The sequence below is a fragment of the Hippocampus zosterae genome, chromosome 20, assembly GCF_025434085.1.
Source record: "Hippocampus zosterae strain Florida chromosome 20, ASM2543408v3, whole genome shotgun sequence".
Lineage (NCBI taxonomy): Eukaryota > Metazoa > Chordata > Actinopteri > Syngnathiformes > Syngnathidae > Hippocampus > Hippocampus zosterae.
In genome coordinates, this window is record NC_067470.1 from 148,329 (window position 1) to 155,843 (window position 7,515).

Sequence of the window (7,515 nt, forward strand, 5' to 3'; positions counted from 1 at the left end):
CTCCTTCACTGGTGTGATTGCAGTTTGTACCATCACAGGTTTGGAGTAGGTTATAAGCATTTTCTAACCGAGTTGTATTCTTTTTTAGTTTTGTTTGTTTTGTAGTTGCTCTGCGATTACACTTTTTTTCCCCTCCCCTTATACTGTATACACGCATAGTACTACATACAGTCTGTACTGAGCAATTTTTTACGTACATCCTTATCAGCCGTCGTTGACATTTGACTGTAAACGTATCCTCCGTAGCACAAGCGGATGCTCTTCTTGTTCAACAAACGGTACTTTGGGCATACAAATCAACGACGCAAGCGTGTTCGTGTCTATGTGAAGTGTAACGATGTAATATCAGTCCCAGTGTCAGAGAGGGATAAGTGTCGATGCGCAATTCACTCCTTTCAAGGGAAGGCCGTCTTTGTAGTTGTGGCAAAAGCAAAAAAGAAGGTTTGCAGCCGGACGACACCCATGCTTTGTGTAAATAATCGAGGGCCGACCTATGGGGTTAAAGCCCGGAATTGAAGCTTCAAAGGGACGACTGGCACCTTGTGCAGGCTGCACGTGCCGCATGGAGAGAGCGATCCAAATTTAGAGGCGGGGTTGGGGGGCGGGTAGTATGGCTGCCTGTGAGTGGCTTCACGCACACGCATCCAGAAAAAGAAGATGGAGGTAATGGAGTGCCCAGATTGGATGACACCGTCGGAGTGCCTATCCTGGTATACAAGCGCCGCTCTTTTCCCCACCATCAAAGGCAAATTGAAGCCGCAAATGAATGAAATGAACACGTGAGCCTTTCATATCACAATACGAGCAAAAGTCCCGCTGCTTGTGGCCCTTGCCGAACGGGGAAGGCGGTGGGGGTAAAAAGGGGAAGATGAGATCACTGAATACAAAAAGGCAGCCTTAACATTCCTACTTATCATGATGTATTCCTGGAGGATGTTTTGACACAAATCTATCATTGTTACAGATACTCTTCATTACTCTGACAAATGGCATGCACAGAGCACACATTCCAAATAATGCAGACCCTCAAACATGCTGGATTTCTTCATCCTATTTGCAGTTAAAAATAATAATCATAATTTAAAAAAAAAAACAGAGTTGTGTTGCGGTTGAGGGATGCTGGTGCGGCCCACTACCAAATGCCTCCCTCCCAAGCCGTCCCATGCCGCCTCCACCCCTCCCCAAACTGTGCCCACTTGGTGCTGCAAGCGGCGGCAGAGAGAGAGGCAGATTGAAGCCTCGTTCGTACGTCGCTACGGGCCTCTTTCCCTCATTAATTCTGCTGATTCCACCAGATGGGAAACAAAATATTAATTCTATTCCGCCCGAGGCGTGCGCTTCTCTCTGTTTAGGTGTCTCAAATCACGGGCGGGGATGCTCCCGCACTCTGCAGCAAAAAATTTTTTTTAAAAAGGTTTCGCACGCTGGTCGATGGGGGTACGCGACGTTTTGAAATGGTCATAAGTGTAATTAATTGTGTTGCAATATGATTAATTTTGCAGAAGCCGGCGCGAGTGAGACGGGACGCGTCGCCGTGCCTTCCCAGAATGCTCGCTGGCTTGGAGTTATGCAAATGAATTGACTCCTTCAATGTGGCATCAAATGCTGGCGCAAGTACGCTGCATGCTACATTAGTCTGTTCATCCAATAAAACTGCTTTCTCCACACGTGACTTTGACGGCGAGACGAGAGCTCGGGGACGCAATTGGCTCCGGGCGCAGATGTGACGGGCTGGCAGCAGCTTTCGCGTGCCAGCGGGCTGAGAAAAATGTTACATTGGGTGTGAACACACCAATGAATGCTGTTGGTCAGCTGACCCTTCGGACAACTGCTTTGCTTTTTTTTGGTGGAGTTATTTAATGACTGGCGGATTACTCGGTATGATGTTACCGTCATCACTGGATTTGGGCATTTTGTCATTTTGGCTTTTTTTTTTATGATAGGCTCGGCATTCATTGAATTCAAATGAATGAAGATGTGATAAAAAATTAAAAATTGAACGAGAAGCTTGAGAAATCCCGTTCTACCTCTTCTCCCATACATCCCCTTCACCTTTTACCCAAAGCACTGCCTCAGCCACCCCCCCGACACTTGTCCCCTACTTTGAAATACACGTGTCAAGGCCAAGTGACAAATAGCACATATTAATTAGGCACCGGGACCTGGCGAGATTGCTGTTATTAACGCTGGAAAAAGGGAGTCGGGTTGGATTTAATTGCCTGTGACATCAAAGTCAAGCGCGTCGTATTTCAAGCATCATTTGAAATGTTTGATACGGAGGCCATTGTGCTCACATCTAAAAATATAAAAGAAGATGGATAGGAAGGAGGGGAAGAAAAAAAAAGACCTGTGCGCTATATCATCTCAGATGGTGACGGAAGCAAGCCGATGGTTAATGACCGATGAGGCCCGCTGATTATTCGAGGGCCCCTAGCAAGACTGCGGACGGTGCTTTTTGAGCCGGTTGTCATGGCGACGCTGTCCTCCTGTCGGGCCTTTTTCCTGCTAACCCTGAAATTAACGGCGAGGTGTGGCGCCACCCCAAACTGTGCTCGTCCCTCCCACCCCCCCAGATTGGCTGTCCACGGTATTAAAAAGAAGAAAAAAAATCACTGTGAGCAAGATAAGCACCTGATGGCAGTCAATAATCCAAAGCAGAATCTTAGAAAAAAACCACTGCGGTAAAGGACCGAGCCCCAACACAAAAGCAAAAATGGCAAAGCAAACACGAGGCAGGCGATCACGAGTCACGCTCGCTCGCGAGGCTTCAAACGGGAGATTTCAACAGAGATGAAGAGGGACTGCAGGAGTCACAGAAAGACATCAAAGGGGACATCCTTACAAATATATCGCTCGACCGACTCAATTCCTGGATGAACAAGCCGTCGTAAGTTTTGCCATTCAATTCTTCAGAGAACAGAAAACGGTGCAAGAAACACTTCATGCGGAATGTGAATTTCAAAGTCCAAATGAAATCTGCCTTTAAAGGTAATTGCATATTTGAGCTTCACCCACCCAGAAAATTCACAGACTTCTTTTTTTGCTGTGGATATAAAGGGACAAGCAGCAGTTTTTGGCTGTCAAGAGTGGGGCCAGTGGGCCAATGCTAGCTTCTGCTTTGCTAACATGGCGCTAATGGCTTGGTTTTAGCCAAGTTTGACAGACACATCTGTGAGCGGGTGTGTTGGCAATTGACATTTGGCAATTTGGCGCAGCTTTACTCGACTGCTTCCTAGTGTAGAATTCTATCCCTCGAAACCACTTTCCCATTTTCTTCCGTCTGGGTTTTAAGGGCCCCGTTAATGCTAACATTGTCAGCGACGATGCCCCCACGCGGGAATAAGCAAAACCGAGCGAGAATCAAGCCATTTTCCAAGCACCCGTTGGTGGCGTATCACGCGCCAGGTGCACCCGCTTGCAAATTAGCCGATCAACAGGGAGGCCAAAATGGCGTCCCGATGATGCCGGGCGCCAGCGTGGCACGTCGTTTAGAAAATAGCCTATTATTTTTGTGTGGGCATTAAAAAGAATTTACCGTCTTTAAATTCAAAATCCCCCCCAAAACATGACAGAGCCCAGACCGTGTGTGTGTTTTTTCAAAGTAAAGACGTTGAACTGTACTTGTTATGGGCTTTCCAAATGAGTGCAGCCACCCGTGGAGTCCAATAATTAATTGTATCTCATATTACCGAGGCCTGCGCCATACAGCCTGAAGACACAAAAAAAACAAAAACGATTTTAGCCGACCCCCCTCCAACACGAAGCCGTCATCATCCCCCTTTGCTTATAGAAAATCAAATGACAACATTAACAAAATCAATGTTTTCTTTTTGATTCGTGACTCCCTCCCCGCCTTTGGACGATTAGACGGTTGGCTTGGAAATAACAAAAATAGATTGCGATACATATTGAGAAGATGCCGTTGTCCACCTTTGCCCAAGACTAGAATTCTAACGAGCCGGATGAATGCGTCCCCCACCCCTGCCACGAGGATTCGGCTCTCATCCCCAGGCAACCCCCTCACTGGGAATCTGCTCAGTGCGAAGGACAAGTAGCCAAGTGGCGGGCGGGCGGCGACACGCTGATGTTAATGAACAACATCTGATACGGATGCTGGGCTTGTAGGCGCTAGCTGAATTAAGTTTGGACCCCAACGTGTACACGTCAACAAGGTCTCCGTTGCAAAAATATGTTTTTAATACAAAAATCGCCACGACGAAGAGATAACAAAGCGCCGGTGAAAACAAGGACCAGAGGGCACAAAAAACGACCGACAAAAAGCGCTTGCACAAAAGGCAAGGGAGGAAAATAAGGACCATGAAGACAAACAAAAACAAGGCATCAAAACACACGCAAGCAAAAGCCAAATGACAAAATCAAATCCAATACTTACAAAACCATTGGTACCGAGAGTTCAAAAGCCAAACACGACGAGATCTATAGCAAGAATAGGCTATGAGCATGCAAACGGCAATGCGAAGGTGATACTCGGACAACCAGAAGTCAGATTGCGGCTGCTTAAATACGCACTTCCGTCATTGACAGATTGGCAGCAGGTGTGCAGTCAGCAAGTCCGCTCAGTCTGCCACCTGCTGGCCAGGCCCAGAACAGGAACATGACACTCGGGAGGTGGTCCCATCCATTTGTTCCATTTTTGGGGGAAGCGTGATTTGGTTGAACTATTGAAATAGCCCAAAATCAACCCCCTGGAAACGTGCTCTTTTCTTGCATTTTTCTATCTGCCCAGTACTGTGTGTGTGTGTGTGTGTGTGTGTGTGTGTGTGTGTGTGTGTGTAAAAGGCTTAACGAGCACTTCTGGACCAGAAGCTGTCATGATACAGTCCAGAATAATCCAGAGAGAGGTGAATTATGTCAACGGATGCACACTGTCCATTTTGACAAGCGAACCTGCCATTGCGCAGATCTGACAGAAGCAACTTTGGGCAAAAAAAGAAAGAAATCAAGTCGATTTTGGAACAACCGTGAAACAGTTGAAAAAGTTGCACTTTTCTTCCCATTTTTGGATTTTGCTCGGACCCCCCCCGGTGTGCGGTCCTCTGTTCTTTGCAAGCCGAAGCATTTGCAATTCCGTGTCGGTTGCGCCTTTCTTTCACTTGGCAGTCCACCGAATCAAACGACTTGCATGGTGGGCTTTCCCAACACCCCATCAGTTCCTAACCCTCCCGTTGAGACAAATCCGCTCTTAACACGCCTCACAGCAAAGGGTCATTTTCTCGGACGCTCTTTGAAGATAGTTGGGTGAACTTGATCAGGAAAGGGCAAAAAGAAAAAGTCGTTTTGTTGTCGTGGTTTCCCGACCTCACCCTCAAGGACACGTTGACGAGGGAGCCGAATATCGATCCGCGTCGAACACCAACCGCTCTACCGCCCGTGCCGCCCCACATGGTGGTTTTTTTCCGATGCAGAGGGTAGCCAGGACGCCCCACCTCGGCCGCTCCCTCTCTTAATGACCCTCGTAAATCACATCTTTAAGTGACCGCCATGGACTCCTGGCCCGTCTGCCATCCCATTTCCAAGGCGAACTATACTGGCATCTGGAGCCAGACCCTCGCATACAAATGAGGAGCCCTTTCGGGGACGGCGGTTACTACAGAGGACAGCTTATCGTGCTATCAAAGGGTTAAAAAAAATGGATGCTGTGATTTCTTCTCTCTGCCTTTGAAGCCCTGCAGTAGGCGGGGGACACCCCGAGCGGGTTTCCAGCACTCACACTCACACCCCGGGACCATTTAGAATGTTCCAATGAACCTGCCGTGCATGTTTTGGAATGTGGGAGGAAAGCAGAAAGGCCGCAGCCAAGACGGAACCCCGCACCTCTGCACCGTGAGGCCGACGCGCAAACCACTCGACCACCGGGCCACCCTGTGTACAACAAAGTCATTTTTTGATGATAATTGCCATTTTCAAATGTGCTTGGTACTTGTCTCCCGTTTCTTGTGGTCTTTTATCGTTGAAGACGCCATCAAGACAATTTCACGGAACAAAGACCGCATTTTCGATTTTGAATAGCTAAATACTTCCGAGAGTGTTTCGGTCAGCAAAGAAGGCAGCGCGGACTGGATTTGCGGTCCTTGAGGTCTGGTGTGGGACACCCTCAAAACAACAACATCAAAAATGGATCGTGGACGGCCACATTTATAAGGGGGCCCTCTGTGCCGCTTCCTCCCTCCTCGTCGTCTCTGATCTCGTCACACCGGAGTGCAACGTTTGAAAGCTTCGGCCAATAAGAAGCAAGTTGAAGGAGGAGAGCGGCTGACATGTTGACAGCCTTAATTCCTCCGCCGCGAAGCACCTGCCAATAAGTCCACAAGCAGGAGGAAGGAAGGCAGGGGCGGGGTGTTGGGGGGTCGCGGGGGGGGGCACTCCAATGCAATGCTGCCGCCCCCTGCTGGTAAGCAGCTTTTGAAGCCTTCCATCCTCCCCACCAAGGCCATTCAAACACCCCCTCCCAACCCGAGCCTCCCCTCCAATCCCCAGCAGTAAGATACTTTTTTTTTACTTTTTAAAAAAATCCCACTGCTGAATATTGAACTATTTCCTTTCACCTTTTAATTATTTTTCGAAGGGTATTGGCAACATTAACATGAGGAATAGGCGGAGGATAGGGAGGGACAGTTAACTGTGTCCTTACGTTCATCTTTTAAAAAAAAAAAAGAAGAAGAAGCTACATGGCAGCCAGAAGGTAGATGACTCCAAACGCGACGTCCTCCTCGACAAATTGAATGAAAATCAATTCCGTAGCGCCCTCACTAATGGTCACGCTGACCGCAGGAGGCAAGTCTAACAAAATTAGAATGCAAAATAGAGATGGCCTATCAAAATATCAGAGGATGATGAAGGGGGAGGTAAGGAAATGGGAAGAAGGAGGAGGAGAAAAGGGGGGGGGGGGGAGACAATGGAATTTGGAGCGTGCAGACGTGCGTAGCCTCCCAATGGAAGCTGCATTGAAAACAACTTAACCCGCGACAGCAGGTGGGATGGGGATGCAAGAAGGGAGAGAATGCAACACTCCTGGAAACACCTTTCATATTTACTTGATTCCAAGGCGCAGCTGACGAGCAAAACAAGTGCTCCTCTGTCTACGTCTCTCACACACACACACACGCACACACACACACGCACACACACACTCACTTTAGGATTATGAATGTGCGGCAGAGCGACCGAGGCAACTTTTCTCCACCCAAAGCACATTCAAAGTAACCGCACCTGCATTGTCGTGCACGAGGAAAAAAAAAAAAAGAAAATGATCATATAAACTGTAACGTTTCAGATGAATCCCTGGTTTCTTTCGTAAACTAATTCATACAACGATACACTGGCTTATGACGTTATTTACACGATGAGACTGAAAATCAATTGTACTATTATTAAGGGAATGCAATTTTGGCGTGAAACTCGCCTTAAAAATATGGATTTCAACGGGCCGAAACAAACATGATGACATTGAAAATCTATCGTCAATTGAAAAAAAAATGTTTGCGTTTGTACGAA